This window comes from Bicyclus anynana, chromosome 20 (genome assembly GCF_947172395.1).
Source record: "Bicyclus anynana chromosome 20, ilBicAnyn1.1, whole genome shotgun sequence".
Lineage (NCBI taxonomy): Eukaryota > Metazoa > Arthropoda > Insecta > Lepidoptera > Nymphalidae > Bicyclus > Bicyclus anynana.
The window spans coordinates 9,221,522-9,242,665 of NC_069102.1; the positions used below are offsets into that span (position 1 = coordinate 9,221,522).

General features: G+C 36.0%; 1 protein-coding gene across 5 annotated transcripts in view; it reads left to right on the forward strand.

The window, feature by feature from the left end:
* The first annotated feature begins 6,433 nt into the window (after window positions 1–6,433).
* The window catches only part of LOC112057974 (dystroglycan 1), a 162,637-nt gene continuing 147,926 nt past the window's right edge, over window positions 6,434–21,144 (forward strand). For 2 of the 5 annotated variants that reach the window (XM_052887868.1, XM_052887871.1), the window contains exon 1: window positions 6,437–6,639. The gene's annotated coding sequence lies outside the window, so the exon portion shown is untranslated. Of the gene's footprint in view, window positions 6,640–21,144 lie in introns of all 5 variants that reach the window. The other 3 variants (XM_052887874.1, XM_024098589.2, XM_052887872.1) reach the window with 3 other exon arrangements.

Sequence of the window (21,144 nt, forward strand, 5' to 3'; positions counted from 1 at the left end):
ACCGAATATTCTCATCATTTGCATCGCTGTGTTCATCGCCTACGATACACTTGAAATTTTTAAGCTTCTCCTACATTCTTCAACAAAGAAAATTAAACCTAAACACCCATAAAATACGACAGATATTCGTGTGCTGTTAAATTGGTTCATAAGACATTTATTTCGCCCGGTAATATAATAGCCATGTCAAAAGCACTGCTCGAGTGACGCGAATACTTTCCGACTGCTTGCCTTTATTTTATTGTGCATGTTTTAATATTAATTGTAAGTTTTCCGCCCCGATGAGCACTCGACGACATAATGCAAATGTAGGTAGGACGCGCCTGTCAAAACATTTAAGCAAAATTCATAACTATTTTCACGCGCGATTTAATAATGTTCACACCTGAATAAATCTCACTTTGACATCACTTGACATAATTCGCACAAGACCTTTAACTTACGCATATATGTGTCACATTAATTTGCGTTGATCTTTGATATGTTATCTCAATATTGTTGAAATTATTTTACGTTAAAATCTAACAAAGCATGTAGAAATTATGTCACTTTAGCAATTATGATGAGCTGTCGCCTCATATTCATAACTTTTCGTTGGTTCTGTTTTCGCAGGGGATGATGAATAGGTTTGAATATATTGATTTTTATGATACATGCGAGTAAATAAGGTCAATGTTAACTAATTTATACATAAAAAGCAAAGATTGTCTGGATATTTGCAAAATAAATAAGATTATAAAATTTCAAATCTATTAAAAATCTTTTATCGTAATTAGATGAAAATTCATACAGTTTTAGCTTTAAATGTGACATTTTTAATATGTGAACTATAAACATAAACGCACAAATAACAAAGATATTAGTAATTTTGTTTGAACGCCCATACAAATCTAACGATCATTATGTAGCTAAGACGTCATTAATTCGTACCATTTTGTAGGATCCGCGGCAGCACCGCAAATCTGACCCTTTAAATCCCTGTAGCTCCCATAGTAATGATCCCAGATACACTGTTACTTTTACAAAATTGCTTTATGCATAGGTACCTACTCTTAATTTATATACCTACAGTTTAAAAAACTTACACCATCCCTTTTTTTTTATTCTTTACAAGTTAGCCCTTGACTACAATCTCACCTGATGGTAACTGATGATGCAGTCTAAGATAGAAACGGGCTAACTTGTTAGGAGGAGGATGAAAATCCACACTCCTTTCGGTTTCTACACGGCATCGCACCGGAACGCTAAATCGCTTGGCGGTACGTCTTTTCCGGTAGGGTGGTAACTAGCCACGGCCGAAGCCTCCCACCAGCCAGACCTAGACCAATTAAGAAAACCTAAATCGGCCCAGCCGAGGATCGAACCCAGGACCTCCGTCTTGTAAATCCACCGCGCATATCATTGCCCCACGAAGGCCGTCGAAATCCCTATTTTGTAGACTGAGTTTACAAGCAGAGTTGAAAAGATAATTTTATTTCTTTGTAGTAGGTGTAAGTCTTTCAATAAAAGACGTTACTATTGGGCGATGTTCAATAGGAGGAAAAGTTAAGTAATCATTATATGATTTACTAAGCAAGCCACTATAGCTTATTAGGGTTACATGAAGTGAGATCACGAAAGCGTAGCTTATAGCGTTTTTTGATCTGTGGTTGAGATAGTATAGTTGAGAATTGAGTTAATATGAATAAGGTAAATAAATTTTCATTTACCTTTAGATATTATGACCATTTTAAATCCTAATACCACGCCGTCGAAGTCGGATAATAGGGAATAGTCGATAGCCGCCACAATACCTTAGAAAACGCTTTTATTGAAAAACTCGTTATTGATAAAATTTCATCCACAAAATGCCGACAAATTTCCTTTATTAAAGTTATTTTAAATTTTTGGGGTTCCGTTACTTCAAGGAGAAACCTAAACTTACAGGGATATTTTGGTCGTCCAAGTCAAAGTCCAAGATCTGCCAGTGCCGTTTTGCCATTTGTTTATCGGCCAATCAATAGCTTTTTTACCCACGACGCAAAAAGAGGGGTGCTACAAATACCTATGGAAATCCGATTGTTTTATTTTTATAATTGGAATTAGAATAATTAATTTTCTTTGATCCGGCCCACATAATAAATGATGTGAGAAAGAATTTCTGACATAAAAGTCTTTATTCCAGTTGCATGACCGTGGGGTGTTTTTCAAAAACTACAATTTATCAATCTTTATTGAATACGAAATATTCCAGGAATGCAGTCCTGTGGGACAGTGGCGTACACTGCATAGAGGCAAAAATGCAATGATTACCCTAAGGGCTCAATACAAACATTTGTTGGACAGGGAATTTTCCAATTTTTTACTTATAGTGCCTACCGTAGTTAAAAGCCTTGTGCAGAGGCATACACAAGGATTTTAACTAGGGGTTGGGGCAGTGGGGCTGGTGAAAACGTCAAACTTTTACGTTATTGCAACAATCAAAAGTTGATGCCTATTTACTATAAATTGCTAAGGAATCAAATTATACTTCTCATTCACCAAGAATCTTGAAATTTGACAAGAAACAATGACTAATAAACTCAAAACCATTAGAACCGAATACAATATTCGCAGTTATTTTCGTCTTTAAAAATAATTCGCATAATCTATACCAATATTAATATTATTGTAGGGGGTAATCTCTAGATCTACTGAATCGATTTTGAAAATTCGTCACTAGAAAGCTACCTTATTAGAGAGTGCATAGGCTTTAAATATGTATATTAGGCGAAACCACGGGGCTTCAACTAGTTTTAAATATGAAACAGCATTTTAATACTGATAGTGACCTACGTATATGTATATAAAACTGAATCCATAAATATCCCTTGGTCCACGCCATCACGCGTGAACGGCTGGACCGATTTCACAATTTTTTGTGTTTGTTATTGTCAGGAGAAGGTTCTTACGATAGAAAAGAATTAAAAAATTAAAGGGGTAGGAGTAGTAGTGGGGGTAGGGGTAGGGTAGGGGTAGTTGAAAAATAAATCAAGTTTCACGCGGATGAAGTCGCGGGCGTCTGCTAGTATTGTATAAAATATAAATGTAAGAAAACGACAGTTTGTACTTATACCAAGCAGTGGCGAAGGATGAAATTTTGACGAAGATAAGCCGTCCCAAAGAAAAGAAAATTCATACCGCTTGATACGAACTCCGGCTTCTCATAAATTCATACATATACCTATATTCATTACAATAATGATTTTTAAAAGGTAACCCGCTGGGAATAGGCCTGTATGGACTCTTCGCCGCTGATACCCAGTTATATGAGTATTTCCATTAAGTAGGTAATAGAGTAAATAATTAATTAATTTTTAAATGGATACGGAACCCTCAATCCGTTGGACCAAAACGCATTTTTGCGGTTTTTGTTCGAAAGAAGTTTCGCAAGCGTTCTTACTCTGGTTTTTTACAAGTTATGCTATAGTCCCATTATTACAAAAACAGGGGGCAACTTTTGCAAACATTCAACAAAAGAAACGTGAGTTTTTGAAATTTCTTTTAAACTCAACTGAAGTCTTACTATGCCACGTGATTGCACAATCGTATCGAAACAAACGGCCATGTTTTTATGTAAACAAAATTGAAAAATTTTAATTAAGTGAATTTTGAGAAAAAAACAAAAGTTTAGTTAGTAGAGATACCCTAAAAAGTACGAAAAGTTATCAAAAGGGGTGGAAAGAAAAGGTATTGTTCACGAAATTCATTTTCAAACCATAAAATTACTTTTGAAGTTGGTCTTACAAGATGGTGTTTTTATGTATACAAAATTGCAAAATTTTAATTAAGTGAATTTTGAGAAAAAAACAAAAGTTTAGTTTGTAGAGATACCCTAAAAAGTACGAAAAGTTATCAAAAGGGGTGAAAAGAAAAGGTATTGTTCACGAAATTCATTTTCAAACCATAAAATTACTTTTGAAGTTGGTCTTACAAGATGGTGTCAACATCCTGTTTAATATGGTAGGGTCACGTAACTAACTTTCATTAATTTTATTATTGTTATTCATTAATTTTAATTTTTTTTTATTCTCTACAAGTTGGCCCTTGACTACAATCTCACCTGATGGTTAGTGATGATGTAATCTAAGATGTAAGCGGGCTAACTTGTTAGGAGTAGGATGAAATTCACACTCCTTTCGGTTTCTACACGACATCGTACCGGAACGCTAAATCGCTTGGCGGTAAGTCTTTGTCGGTAGGGTGGTAACTAGCCACGGCCGAAGCCTCCCACCAGCCAGACCTGGACCAATTAAGAAAACCTCAATCGGCCCAGCCGAGGATCGAATCCAGGACCTCCGTCTAGTAAATCCACCGCGCACACCACTGGAGGCCGTAAAAAATTCGGTGAAGGCAAAATATAGTTAGGCACCCAAAAAACAATCATCGCGTTGATGAAAAGATGTTCCTCACTTACTTAATATTAATAATAATAAAGCCTTAATTTCCAATAATTTAAAAGTAATTGCAAAACATTATTCATTATAAATTTAGTATTAATTTTAAACATGTCAATTTCAATTTAAAATGTTAATAAATATTATAGGTCAGAAAAATTCTTCGTCATTGTTAAGATTATGTCACTGCTTTATGTCAGTTAATTATTGGAACGCCCATTTTTGGGCATAGACCTCCTCCATCCTTCTCCATGTATCTCTATCCTCACTTACTTGCTTTTTGGTAAATACTCGTAAATAAAAATAAAGCTCGGAAAAGAAAAATAATGTATTTTTTGCCATATGTTGCAATTCCCACCGGCCTCCGCCATCTTAACGAGCCGTCATACAGTTGTGACAGGCGACGTTGAGGTCCGTATCTTCAGCTTTCATCTATTCTGAATGGACTCATTATTTTTGTTTGGATTTAAATCTTGACAAACCCTCTCACAAATCTATATTAGGTACTATCTATTATCTATCTATCTATCTATACTTACAATAAATCTGTAGAGAGATCAATTCTGTACATGAAATATATTTCCAAAATAACTATCAGGGGGTGATTAGTGATCGATACGGATGCCAAAATGCAATCAGTAAAATTTTGGTCTGTCTGTCTGTCTATATGTTCGTTATAGAAACAAAGACTACTCAACGGATTAAAACGAAACTTAAAGCCTCATCACCGAGGGGTGGTGGTTCGATCCCCGCCCCGTTGGTCTATTGTCGTACCCACTCCTAAGCACAGTGTTTCTCGACTAGTTGGAGGGAAATGGGAATATTGGCCATATTACAAAAGATATGGCAAATAAGTATTCTTTAAAAAAAAAACTTGGTATAATTATACTTCATACTCCTGGGGAGGTTATAGTATATTTTTCATCACGCTACGATCAATAGGAGCAGAGCAGTGAGAGAAAAGTTAAAATAACCGAAAAAAGTTACTGCATTTTTACAGCGATACTACTGTAAGGGCTGGATTAAGAAGGTCAAGGGCGGACGAAGTCGCGGGCGCCCGCTAGTACAAAATAAATAAAATTGTATGTATGTAATTTTTAATTATCACTCATAGTAAGTGATGATGCAATCTGAGATGGAAGCAGGCTAACTTGTTAGGAGTAGGATGAAATCCACACTCCTTTCGGTTTCTACACAACATCGTACCGGAACGCTAAATCGCTTGGCAGCACTTCTTTTCCGTTAGGGTGGCTACTAGCCACGGCGGAAACCTCCCACCAGCTCTACCTGGACTAATTAAGAAAACCTCAATCGGCCAATTCGGGGATCGATGAGGATCTCCGTCATAAAGATTCACCGCGCACACCACTGCGCTATGAAGTTAGTATTTTAGACAGGTAGGTAAAAAGTTGATAGGCAGGTAAAAAGTAGATAGATAGGCAGTAAATTAAATTATCTCAGAATATTAATCTTTTTAATAAAAAAAAATTAAAGTAATTCATAACTGTGTCATTTTTTAATGTTGTGTTACAGTCAAGTTAAGTATAGTACTCAGACAGTAAACAGAATCTAAACTTGAATTTCTTTTAGAATGGTCAGTTTTTTTAACTACATTTTTGTGGATAATGAAAACTACCCTTAACATGTGTAAACTAGCGACATCTATTGACGAGTAGATAAAAAAAAATTATTAGCGCCATCTTACAGATTTTCTACTTACGTTTAAGAAATACTTCTCGACGCTAGATATCGCACAACAAGTTACTACTTTTAGAACTTACACGGCCATCTGTGTACATAAAACTTATTTACGTAGAAAAATGTTTCTGTGCCACGCTAGATGGTGCTATTAGCATATTTCTTGTGGTCTAAGGATGGTAAAGGGTGAATGAGTAAATTCCTTGGGCGTCTTCTTCATGTTTTTACTTTTTTGTGATTTTTTATCTGTAGTCAGTTGAACAAATGACCGAGCTGAATGAAATCTTCGAAGCCTGTTTGACAAGACGAATGTATTGCAATCACAATCCAATCTGAAGAGTGAAGGTGAACTGTAAAGAGTGAAGAATTTATATTTATGTGTTACGCCCGGTCCGCGCCGGGATCCGGGGTTAGTGACTTGACTTAGTGATAATGTGGTGTGTGTGATATTTTTTGTGTTGTGTTTTGTTTATAAACCTATATTTCCATAGTTTACTTCCTTCTTACAGCAACTAACGAACGATACGTAAGTACTTAACCATTTGTTTATTTCCAAATTAGTCATAAATTAAATCTACACTATTCTAACTTAAACGTAAAGGTGATTAAGGTGTTTCGATTCTGGAACCATTATTGGCGAACACAGCTTTACGTCCTGAAAAGTTAAGCTTCCTTGTGGTGGTATTCACAAAGCTAATCTCAAAAGGTTCAGAAAGTTTTGAAAGTCACGTGATGGCTGATAACTTGAATATGGTTTTTAAGTTTGTAGAAAAAAAAAAAAAACAAAAAATGTACAAACCGTAGTCTACAAACTACCTTTTCCATCGAATTTAGTTCTAGACGTGAAAGTTTGGATGGATGGATGTAACAATGTTTGTTTTCTCTTAAGGTGACAGAAAGGCTGAATGGATCTAGAGGAAATTTGGTACAGAGGTCTATCGACCCTTAGAATTTGGCACAGAGGTCTATAGACCTATTGAATTTGGCACAGAGGTCTATAGACCTATTGAATTTGGCACAGAGGTCTATAGACCTATTGAATTTGGCACAGAGGTCTATAGACCTATTGAATTTGGCACAGAGGTCTATAGACCTATTGAATTTGGCACAGAGGTCTATAGACCTATTGAATTTGGCACAGAGGTCTATAGACCTATTGAATTTGGCACAGAGGTCTATAGACCTATTGAATTTTGTAGAGAGGTATAGACCTATAGAATTTGGCACAGAGGATTACAAAGTCTGGAAGTGTGGGCATATCATGTGTGTTAAAAAGTAGCATATATTTTATTTCAGACTATCTATCAGTCTCCAACCCAATTTCAATCAGACTGTCAATCAAGAGGTATAATTAAAATATTATTTATATTTTTTGTATAGCTTACCCTATAAACTTCTTGAACAACCAAGATCAATAAGGTACAACACTACTGGGTAATCTTTTTTCTTTCTTTTTAAAAAAAAGAATATTTGCCATACTTTTTTTATAATATTCCCATTCCCCTCCAACTATTAGGGAAAGACTGTCTCAGGAGTGGGTACAACAATAGACCAACGGGGTGAGGATTGAACCACCACCTCTAGTGATGAATCCGACCCCTCTTACCGTTGAGCTATTGAGGCTTAAAATTGGTATGCTTTATACTTATTTTTAACCGACTTCCAAAAAGGAGGAGGTTCTACGTTCGGCTGTATGTATGTTTTTTTTTTTTAATTAATATATGACCCAGGAATCTCTGTATAAACATCAGTTCACAATATTATACTTTGACTTTTACAATTATATTCTGTCTTTGAATACTTTTAACTGAAATAGTACAGAATCATCAATATTTTGAAGGCGATAAGTGATCTTAGAGCTTGTTCTTGCCTTCAAAATGATTCTTATGAGAACACATCCTACAATACAATATATTGCCTTGTACCTATTCACCTGAGATATAGATGTTAAATATGCCTAAGCCATTGCACATAGCAATGTCATGGTGAGATTTGAAGCATGATACTATGTTTAAAATTCTAAATTAAAAAATTCTAAAGTAAATCTAGCTGCTGAAAATGACTGCTGATATCACCAAATGATTGAAGCTGATGCTCTATGCTCCAATACGGCTGTCAGTTGCAGTGATTTTTGACTCATATATATGTGACATTCATTATTAGATGTTAAGTAAATATTAATAATACTTGTCATCAAAAAAATCAAAACAGTCTGCAAGTACTGTTCAGGTGAACTGTTTAAATTTTTTTTGATGAGAAATGTAAACCACCAAGTTACCAAGATGATGGGTTATTATACTCAATAACAAGTTACCACAAACTGCTACCACTAAAAAATTCTTGAAAGAAAAACTCTACATTTCATAGCCTTAACCAAAATTTAAACCAGGACATCATAAACTGTAGCCGCACAGGCTATTTATTACATTCAATTATATTGTTTCATATGTAAATAATAATTACATAGATAAGTAATATACAGTCCAATAAAACCTAAATTTATTTATCATGTAGGCATGTTTCGGTTAACTAATTAAGTCATAATTAAGTAATTTTTATTAAATTAATTACATGTAAGAAGAAGGAAAATGAAACAAATGTAAATCAAAACTATTAATATTAACTTTGAGTTTCTTTTCCCTTAGATTACTTATTTACTTTGGGGTATAAAAAATAGATGTTGTCACTTCTCGAAATGCACACAAAATTTTATAAAAATCAGTCCAGCAGTTTCTGAGGAATTTGTTGGTAACTTATACCACAACACAAGAATAATAGTAATACAGAAAAAACAAGTATTCATACTTAGTATTTTAAAAAATACTTTTTCTGTGAGATAATACAGTAAATGTTAATAATTAACAAAGAACATACTTACATATACATAAAAAAATCTTACCAATCAAACTGAGAATCTCCTCCTTTTTGAAGTCAGTTAATAACACAAAGTAGTATTGATTGTCTACTTTTCAAAGTTTTTTTGCTTTAGTGGTAAGGTGTAAAGCATGTGGTTGACTGTAGACATAGTGCATCAGTGTCAGTCTCAGACCAAATACCTATGGACTTGTATTGCAATAAAATTCACCAATAAAAATGTCTAATTTTTGAGGGAATGAGGTAAAGCCACACATTGAAAATATTTAACACATAAATATATTCTGTGTCCTTACTCTACACACAATCTTAAATTTGATCAATCAAAATACGTGTAATTTTTACACAGACTAACAAACACATTTTTTAGACTCCTTCCACAGAATATTCATTTACATGATCAATGTTTTGTTCCAGCTGAAGAATCAATTCTTTGTAAGATAATGTTTTTACTGCAAATTTGATATAATTACTTAAGTTAGAAATACATAGAGTAATTAAGTTTAGTAAACTAGACGTTTATGCCTCTTAACTACAGTAACTGGCATTTTTAGGAAGCTTTTTACATGACGAAAACGATTACAAAAATAAAATATTGATTCTATAGAAACAGTTTTTATTAAACGCATTAGATCGTCGATCTTAATACTTAGACAGAGGGGTAACATCCTGTGAGGCAGGTCTCTATATAATTCATCTGAGGTGTAGTGTAAACCTGAAAGTATAATCTTCGAACCTTCAGTTTGACACACAAACACGCTTGATCTCTCAACTTACTTACTTTATCAGCCGATAGACGTCCACTGCTGGACATAGGCCTCTTGCATGGACCTCCAAGCACAACGGTCTCGAGCCGCCAGCATCCAGTGGCTCCCTGCAAACCGCTTGATATCCTCGGTGCACCTAGTTGGGCGCTGGCCAACACTGCGCTTTCCGGTACGGGGTCGCTATTCCAGCACCTTGGGGTCCATAGGCTCGCTCCATCGCGCGCTGAGTGACTTTGAGCCTTCTAATAAAGACCATAGTCAGCGACACAACTTACTACTAAACCCAAATACCTATGTCACTTAGTAAATAGCTTTCTATTTTCGTTATTAAATTAGGTGGTCAGGGCTCCAGAGTGAGGAACCTCCTCACAATACGCGCCGTCTCAAGAATCACTGCCTTTTGTATCCGACTCTTGATCCAACAGTTAAGCGAAAGCTTCTTAAGGTGTTGGTCGAAGCTTTTCGCTGTAAGACCATTGACTGAAACAACTATCGGAACAATAATAGTTGACTCAACATTCCACATGGCGGTAATCTCGTGAGCAAGGTCCAAGTATTTTGATACTTTTTCCTTTTCGGCTTTAACCAGATTATCGTCATGTGGAACAGTAATATCAACAATTATTGCACGACGCACTGACCGATCGACTAGCACTATATCAGGTCTATTGGCTACAATATACCTGTCATTGATAATAGTTCGGTCCCAGTAGAGCAATGCACTGCTATTTTCAAGAACTGACGCTGGGTCGTACCTATAGTAAGGCATCTCAAAATCGATAAGGCCATACTGAAGAGCAAGTTGGTGAATTATCTTGGCTACTTGATTATGTCTGCAAGTATTCGCCGTTAGCAAGGTGAGAACACCCGGACACAATATGCCTGAGGGACTCCCCAGGACGATGACACGCTCGACAGATGTCTAGAGTGCCATCTTTCATAATGTGTTTCCGGTAGTTTCTCGTCTTTATAACTTCGTCCATAATTGCACAGACAAAACCCTCGGTTTCCCCAAAGAGGTCACCGAATTGCAACCAAGATACAGATGTTATTTGATCTACATCCGGCCCAGTAAGGGCCTTGTAGAATCGTCCATGCAACTCCTTGCTCTTCCATATTGCCACACGATCTGAGTTACTAATTACTATAGGTTTGCGCCAGATCTCTTTGCCTAGGGATAGCGGGGTAAGTCCCTTATCCACTGCAACGACATCCTGATACATACTCACATTCATCTTGAGAAAATGATCTCTGAGGTTGCACACCTCACGATTATGGAGGTTCTTGGCGTTTAAGAAGCCACGTCCTCCACACTTGCGTGGGATGTACAATCTCATTACAGATGAACGGGGGTGATGCATCCGGTATGACGTCAGCAGTTAGCGGACTTTACAGTCCAGGGAATCCAGTTCGGTTTGAGTCCACTTTAGAATGCCAAAAGTGTATATGAGTAAGGGCATGACCCAGATATTGAAGGCACGCACCTTGTTACCGCCTGATAAAAGACTTTTTAGGACTTTTTTCAGGCGGCCAAAGAAGCGTTCCTTCACTACCTGTTTCATATTCCCTGTCTCAATACCAAGTGCTTTTGTCATTCCAAGGTATTTATAGGTCTCGCCTTCAAGGAGTGGTCTGAGAATAACAGTTTCTGAAATAACTATATTTTCGGAGCTCACTATCCTTCCTCGCTCTACATTGATGACCGCACACTTGTCTACACCAAATTCGAAAATAATTAATTCGTTAAGTAGCTACAGAGATTAGCCACTACCTCACCAACTTACAATATACCTCTTTATGACATTAGTATAGATTGACAACCAGTGAAATGCATACCGTTAATGCGAAAATAGGTTACTGCAAGTGTTGTGGGACCGTTAAACATAATATGGTTTTATATTACTCGCGGCGCATTTTAATTTAGGCGTTTGTAACCGATCCCATTCGTCTGTTTCTTGTCACTGGGGAGTCGAGATCGAATTAACCCAGATACTTTCGTTTGCATTTAAGGGCGCATATTGATTAACTTCACTGCCTCGTTGTTATATTATCTATACTTATAATAAAACTGTAACAGGTCAAATTCTGTACATTGAAGATATTTTGAAAATTTTACTTGGAGACCATAATACGATCGATACTAAAGCCAATTTTTTTTTTAATTTTTTGTCTGTCTGACCGTATTTTTTGTGACCGCTGAATTTAAAAGAATCTTGGCATGATTGGAGACTATAATACGTAATATGTTATAAGGATACTTTTTGTCGCGAATATTAAATCAAAAGGGGGTCAAACAGGGGTTGAAAGTTTGCATGGAAAGTCCTTCATTTTTCAAGTTACATTTGTAAAAATTGGTATGTGTACGTAACTACTACTAGACAAATACTAAAAATAATGTCAGTCAAGATTTTTCAACCCCTAAATGGTTATGCAGGTTTTCTCACGATGTTTTTCGTTCACCGTTTGAGATTTAAATTCTTAAAATGTACATATAACTGAAAAGTTAGAGGAGTAAGGCCCTGACTGAATTCAAATCTACACCCTCCAAATCGAAGGCAGAGCCACTGAGCAATCACGGCTCTTGATTTACTACTACAATCTTCGAAATCCATAGTTATAGCTAACCTGGGATTAATACCATGGAATTCTTTTTACCCGGAAACTTTTATTATATACAGGGTATCCCGTAAATAGTGCGACATACTCTACAAGGTGGTAGCAGACACTAAGGCCTACTAAACTAATTTTACGGTTTTTAAGTTATATTTATTTTTGTATTTTGTACAAAAACCAATGTAACTTGAAAACCGTAAAACTTCGGCTAACATATATTGCGCTATTTTAGTAGGCCTTGATGTCAGCTATCGCCTTGTAAAGTTGTCGTAATATTTACGGGACACCCTGTATATTTAATTTTGTTAGACGGTACAAAGCTCACCAGACCAGCTGGTCTTTTTATACTGTACCTACAAAACGTGGTTAGTGATTTTTCCTCATTCCAAAAGTGCTCGTAAAATCTTTGTCACTTATAAAATACATCTTGCCCATGAATACAAACAGTATGTGCGACATTGATTCGTTTTACTTTTTGCCTTTTTTTCTAACGGTTCATTGTACATGAAAATAGGCGCAGTACAGAGGAACGTCAGCCGTCAATAGAACGTCGGATTAACGCGTGCCGAGCCGTGCCGAGTGATTGATGGCCAATTTTCACACCCGTAAAAAGATAAGAGAATTTCTGAAATAGGTGTTGTCTTAGGGTGTTTCCACTTAGCTGAGTTAGTGTGATGTTATGTAGCAAAATTCTATATTATGCAAGAAACTATAAAGCGGAAAATCAAATTATGTATTTTTTACACTGCGACTAACAATCCGTTTTGCTGTCCATATTAAAAAAAATCATAATTTTTAGGAGGGTCTCTTTCCAACACCCAAAATTGAAAATGCAACACTGCTCGAAAAAAAGCGTCTTGTTTTAAAAACGCTGTCGTGTGAACATTACTCGTATACTTGGGGATGTATTTGTTGTATTTGAACGCTTGTTCAACGTCCGTTAAAAAAACTTTCGATCGAATGAGGTCTTAAGAGTGTGCAATATGTAATTTGGTAGTTACAAATGGTTCTGGATCTCAGATTCTGGAAAAGTTAGGAGCCTGATATTAGGGTAAATGATATTTCAAAGTGTTAGCTTCGTTATGACTATACAAAATACACAATTTGTAAAATTTTTCTCGATAGTTTATTTTTTTGAAAAATACATGTTTTGCTCACATTTTGCTTTCAATCTCAAGAAAAGCAAATTTATTTTCTTAAATTTTTATTTTGTATAGAAAATTAGGTATATATCTTGAACATGGCCATTTTGTTTTTCGTTATGTTGTTTAATTTACTGGCAATTAGGTAAAAATGGTTTTGGCGCTCACGTCATAAAATTTGCGTCGCGCGTCAATCGCTCCGTGCTTTTCACTCACGTGAAAGTCATAGTTCGGCGTCTTGCTTGCGCTTCGAATTTTATCCATATCGTACCGACGTGCTGCGCGCTCTTAAAAGATCTAAGTTACAAAAAAGACTATGTAGCTCTCGCACTTATACTATAAAAGAAAAAAAAAATTGATATATTTACTGTCACTTGACGGGGTAATTTAAATAAAAAAGCATGATGTTACGTTAACGTTAAGTACTTTACATTTTACATAAAATACCACATAGTTCTATCTCCTAAAAATATACTTATTTGTTTTGTTTGTTTGTTTGCTTAAATATTACTTACATATACTTAATATTATACAAATATCTGAAGTTGTTTTGGAATTTGGACGGTAGGCGGATGATTTCATCACACGAATTTTATTTCCTACGAAATACAGAAAATAAAATTTTATTACTGCCCAAGTGTACTTGTTTTACGAAAGTCTAGACTTGTTAATTATACTAATGCGCTAATTGCTTAGCAGTTATTGGGCTTTATACAGTACAAAAGATCGCTTTGTGCGTTAAATTTCACAAAAGATTAAAATCTAAAAACTTGTTAATTTATTGTTTGCAAGAATGATATCATTTGCGTTATCAATATAGCTTACAAAGTACAATAGAGACGTTCACACGTTAAACTCAAACAAGTAGGTATATCTGATTTAGCCATGCATTTATCTCTTAGATACCTAAGTGTGATAGTGTTGAACTTTCTTAAAATAAATTTCTCTTGCCTCAGTCAGTCAGTCCGTAGTAATCAACTCAAAATGTTATCATTCTTTTGGTCATTCCCCGCGTTGGTTTCTTAAACTCTAAATCTCCCTTACCTTATCAGCCGATAGACGTCCATTGCTGGATATAGGCCTCTTGCATGGACCTCCAAGCACAACGGTCTCGAACTGCCAACATCCAGCGGCTACTGGCGGCTTGTGCAAAGAGACATAACCTAAAGGGAAAAAATGACCCTGTACACTGAGAAAAATAAGCTACTTAAATGAGCTACTTACGTAAGGAGCTTGCACATTACTACTTACTATGGGTGTAGCATACTACAATAGATGCCGTATACTTACATAGTAATGATGCAGCTTACTGTGCTGTTTAGAAGCAACACCATGTTTAAGGAGCTTTGTATACAACATGGTGCCGGCTATAAACGTAATAGTGTCTGGTTTGCTACGTATTTTAAGTATGGCGCACCAGGATTTTTTTCTCAGTGTAGTAGACTTTAAAGTTGGCTGATTTAGTTTATTTATGTGAGTCGAGTGTAAGCAAAAATACGGGCTCCGCTTATATTTTGATGACTCAAGTGTATTCATCAAGATTGTATTCATGTGAGAATGTTGTGTCTTAAACTGCAGTCTCTAATCAACACTTGGCCTAAGCATCGCTAATCTCAGTAATTTGTATGAGTCACAACTCACAGCTCACACAGTCACTGAATCGGCGCCTGTTGCGGGCTGCGTTGATACACAAGGTTGAAACGAACACTGCACTTCTATATTAGTTAAATTGTCTATGTCATTTTTTGCCATTATCGACCTTTTGCTCACTGCTGACTTGAGTCTCCTCTCGGAATGAGAGGCTAATAGTAGTAGGCGCAATGCGGATTGGCGGAATTTACACATGCAGAGAATTAAGAAAATTCTCTGGTATACAGATTTCCTCACGATGTTTTCCTTCACCGTTTGAGACACGTGATATTTAATTTCTTAAAATGCACACAACTGAAAAGTTGGAGGTGCATGCCTCGGATATGATTCGAACCCACACCCTCTGGAATCGGAGGCAGGGCTTATTGTTTTTGCTTTCTTGTAATTTGTTTGTGATTTGTTCTTGATTTTTCTCTTTGCTTCCATTATTTTGTGATGGTAATGTAATAATCAAGATTAGTAGAGTAGAGTGCAAGAGCTCAAGCGTGGATTTTTTATATTAAATAGCGTTTGACCATAATCTCACCTCTTAGTAAGTGCAATATGGTCTTAGATTAAAGATACTAAAGTTATAAGAACTAGTTAAGTGGGATTTCGAATCCTAGTCGTGCTTATGAGAAAAGAAGACGCAAAACATTTTGTACGAGTCCTAGGGATATTGACAACGTATATAATCATCATTTCATCGTTATCAACACATATTCGGCTCATTGCTGAGCTCGAGTCTCCTCTTAAAAGTATTATTACCAAGTGGAATAGCTGTGTTTTTGATATGGTTGTAAAATATTGTCACGTTGTTTATACTTGTACTCCTGCGAAACGGCTCGACCGATTTTAATGAGTTTTTGCAGGTATAGGTCGTAATGTATTTTACGCTCTCCTACACATCGGGGGCGGGGTAAAAATTGGAACTTTTCATATCGATTTCAGTGTTTTTGTAGGAAGAAATTATGACAGGACTATGTTAGACGGGTCAGCTAGTAGTTAAATTAAATATGTATATACATATAATGTAGTAGTAAGTATATAACAGTATAATTATATATTATGAACATAGTTTGTTTACTTAGTGATTAAACTAATTACTTCTGCTGGCGCCAGTTATGGCCATATGAATAATTAATTAATCCATTGTATGCGGCTAACAGTTATATAAAATTTATTATAAGCCAGATAAGTTTTTATATAACGCTAATTTGAATTGCCTATAATAAATAATTAATTATTGCACTATATTTATCCTTAACGCCGAAGTTCACAGTTTCCTGTTATTTTTATCGCAATTGGTAAATTGGTAATACAACACAGACTTCAAATTCGATTATCAGCTTAGCATATTCAAAGACTATTTTTTTTTTATTTAAAAGAGTATTCACAATCGACTCATAATCGATTGACTTTGCCAATTGGATTAGTCCATTATTGGAGCAAAATGTCCTAATTATTATCGTAACCTATCTCCTAAAGAAATTAACATCATAATGAAAAAATATACATAATTTAAATTATACCTAAATACTTAGTGGTACAAATAAGTTCCTCCCTTACCAGTCTGCAGAGCGGCTAATCCTACTATTTCTGGGATAAACTTTTTGTAAATCAGTGCTCGGACAAGCTGCCTCGGTCTTATACGACATTTCAAAATTAACAAGTGTGGATGCTAAATTTTTAAACCAACGCGTCAGAAATTTTGCAAATGCCGATGCCGCCCAGGCGTACTGGTAAAGTTGCCTGTAGCCACCCACATTCATTGAATGCCTTACTTATACTTATAATAAATCTAGTGTAAGTTATAATAAATCTAGTGCCTTACTTATTGCCTTAATTTATTTCTCTTTTGGTGCGGTGAGGAGATTGTTAATGTATTTATTCTATCCTCTTAAATATAATTGTGTATCTTCTAACATATTTTATAAGTTATCTTAATGTAACTAACCAATGGGCCTTTGTTGCCATAAATAAAGAAATTATTATTATTATTATTATACTTATAATAAGTAGAGAGGTCAATTCTGTACATGAAATATATTTCCAAAATAATTATCAGGTGATTAGTGTCGATACTGATGCCAAAAATGCAATCACTAAAATTTTTGTCTATCTGTCTCTATTATCGTTACAGAAACAAAAACTACTCGACGGATTTTAACGAAACTTGGTACAATTATTCTTCATACTCCTGGGCAGGTTATACCTAGTATACTTTTTTTTCATCACGCTACGATCAATAGGAGCAGAGCAGTGAATGGAAATGTTGGGAAAATGGGAGAATTTACTCCATTTTTACAGCGATGTTACTGAACGGGCTGGATTAAAGAGGTCTAAGGGCGGACGAAGTCGCGGGCGTCCGCTAGTTAATGATAAGGTATTTGTCTAGTAAGTACCTACTGTGTAGAAAGAAATTGTAGTATTAAAGCGGTTTGTTTACAGTGAGTCAGTGAGCTTAAGTTCTTATCTAGCTTAGGCACTCAGTCCATTCTGACATCACCTACTCACAGGAAAAAGTCATAGGAAGTTGACCGCTAGACGACGTAATATGACACCACTATATTTGTCACTTCCTATCTATAGTGAAGGATTAAAATCATTATTATTCCTTTATTGAGCTTACGTTGTGAACGTGATAAGTATACGTACGAGTAATGGATACAATATTTATTTATATATATTTTGCACGTATCCTCTTAGAGGTAGGCTATTGTGGAGTAACTCGTTAGTTACTCTACAGAAGACCAACCAGTTATTTTATAAGTATTTTTTTTTAAATCCTTTACAAGTTAGCCCTTGACTACAATCTCACCGGTAAGTGATGATGCTGTCTAAAATGGAAGCGGGTTTACTTGTTAGGAGGAGGATGAAAATCCACACACTTTTTCGGTTTCTACACGACTTCGTACCGGAACGCTAAATCGCTTGGCGGTGCGTCTTTGCCGGTATAGTGGTAATTAGCCACGGCCGAAGCCTCCCACCAGCCAGACCTGGACCAATTAATGTAATTACATCTCATATTAGTACGATCTACAAAAACATGCTAAATACTGTGTATAAATTATAGTGACAATAAATTATCATCATTAACAACCCATATTTAGCTCACTATTGAGTTAACCACTTTCAAAATGAGAGGGGTTAGGCTAATAGTACACCACGCTGGCTCAATGCGGATTAGCCGACTTCTCATACGTAGTGAATCAAGAAAATTCTCAGACGTATGCAGGTAGGTATCATGTTTTTTCTTCACCGTTTTCGACACGTGCTATTTAATTTCTTAAAATCCACATAAGTGAAAAATTTAAGTTGCATATCTCTGACCGGATTTAAAGCTACGCCATCCGAATAGAAGACAGAGGTCATATGCACTGCGCTATCACGTATCATGAATAAAGCTGCGAGAAAATATATTATTTCTAAATATGAAGTAGTTCATTTGCATCACTCATTCACTCACTACCCAAGTATAAAGAGTGGCAACACTAGAGTTTATGAGTGCGCTGGCAACAGATATGTGCCGAGCCCATCAATTTATTTTTATAGTCGTCTTTACGCCAAACAATTATGGGTCAACAGCCGTCCCACTTTGCACAATAGAATAGCCTCCACCCGTTGCCGCTCATTGTGGCCAAAGTGATTAATTCAGGGCAGTACAGAATGTGGTCCGACGATCCGTTGGGAATTAAGGCCAACGTCACTAGCGTCATCTAATAATGACCAATGTAGCTCGTGCTTAATAGATGAAATCTATAAATTTACTAGCGGATGCCCGCGACTTCGTCCGCGTGAAACTCGATGTAAACTTTCAACTACCGCTACCCTACCCCTACCCTACCCCTACCCTACCCTACCCTACCCTACCCTACCCCTACCCTACCCCTACCCTTCCCCTACCCTACCTCTACCCTACTCCTACCCTACCCTACCCCAACCCTACCCCTACCCTACCCATCCCCTACCCTACCCCTACCCTACCACTACCCTACCCCTACCCCGTTTTCTAATTATTATTAATATGAACTTTATACAATAACAATAAAGCTCAAATTAACTACGTTTTAGTTACAAATCATTTGTATGGGAAAAAGAAAAGGGCTATTTTAGGGTTTTTGCCAAAAAATTAAAGTTTATAATTAACAAATAAAAAATAGGGGTTGATCGTAGAGGGGTGAAAAATTGAAAGTATTATGAGATTTTTTATTGTAAGTCATAAAAAAATAAAAAAAAAAATTACCAAAAAAAATTATAGTTTTTAATTAACAAATAAAATATAAGGGTTGATCGTAGAGGGGTGAAAATTTAGGGTTGTATGTATTTTTGTATGCTGTGTCATAAAAAAATAAAAACAAAAAATTTTGCCTAAAAAATAAAAAAAAAATGTAGGGCTGGACTACCCTTAACATTTAGGGGGATGAAAAATAGATGTTAGCCGATTCTCCACCCTGGCCGACAATCACGCTAAGGATCACAAAAATCGGTCGAGCCGTTTCGGAGGAGTTCAAGTTCGAACACCGCGACACGAGAATTTTATATATTAGATTACTACTTATTCCATGTGTATGGGGACCTAAAAGGTATGAATTTCTGGTTGTGTAAGGTAAGTAGGCTTCCTAATGAGACCTCAGCGGCGTCACTGTGGCATTTGGGCGAGCGCAGAAGTATCGCCTGATGGGGCCCGAAGGCAGAAGTAGAGTCAATGGGCGGAACGACTCTCTAAGGGCGTCTCGTCTGAGACTCGGACCTCGGCTTAGAGGGCAGTTCGCGAAGCGTATTTTGGGGCAGTTAGCGAAGGGTGTTTTGGTGGTCTTTGACTGTATCAGTTCTGGCGCCCCCGAGATCGTGAGTTACGTCAGATATCGGGGACTTTGTCTTCGCCGGCATTATTAATATTGTTTATCATATCTGTCTTCTGGTAATGCATTACTTACCTAGCCTAGAGATCATGGCTTCATGTTCATTTTGGAATTTGGTTGGGACATTTTCAATCGAATTATCATTGCTATAAAACAACATTTTTTAGTTTTGGATGCGTTAGCGTAGAAAGAAAATCGATATGTAACATGGCTAAGCGTCTTCTATAAATTCATTCTACATTTAAATATTCAGTTGCAAGATTTGCCTATGAAACAGTTTAAGTGTACGTCAAAGATAACAAATTTTTGTTATTCATAAAGCTATCTTCTTCACAGCGCACGCTTTTCTGAACGAAACGCCATTAGTGTTTCAAGCAACGAATTGAAACTCGATCAGTCGTAATAACTTATGAACGACTTAGATTACGAAAATGGGTTCAACGACCTAACACTTCCGTTATTTTGTTTAACATAATATTTCGTAAGATTAGTTAATATCAAAGTCCTTTTACTGAAGTATATTCTGGACAGCGGTCAACCCACGCACGCTCCCACACGAACCGCATTTCTTCCCAGTAAAACTTGTTGTAGAAAACTCGACTAATCTCGTTCTAATCTCGCAATAAAACCCTCTAGTTGTTGGTTTTCGTAGATTTAATACCTTATTCTCGGTTTATCTCATCCGTATATCGATACGGTTGTTGGATGTGTCACTCAAGATTTGGAAGATAATTCAATTAAGCACCATTCTATTACAAAATCGTATCTAAAGCGTTTTTGTATGTAATTTAAATGGTTTAATACCTGTATAATTTTATTAGGCTGTAATTTGTTTGTAATTTTTCTGGTTTTTAAACAAAAACCAGAATAATTTGTAGTACTAGTAGTAATAGTTTGTAGTACTTAATGCCAAGCTGGCAAAATGTATTGTACCTTTCCATTGCATGAAGTTACTTAGTTATTTTGTTTAAATAATAAACAACCTCAAAAGTCTCTCAAATAAAGGCCTAGTTGAAATCCAAGTCTATAGAAATAAAACCATCAAACAGAGGAAGATACGTAACATAGGTACGGTACCTAGGACATATTTTGCGACATGTTAGACAAAATTTGTTTCAAAAAGGGTAAGATTGCAGGCAAA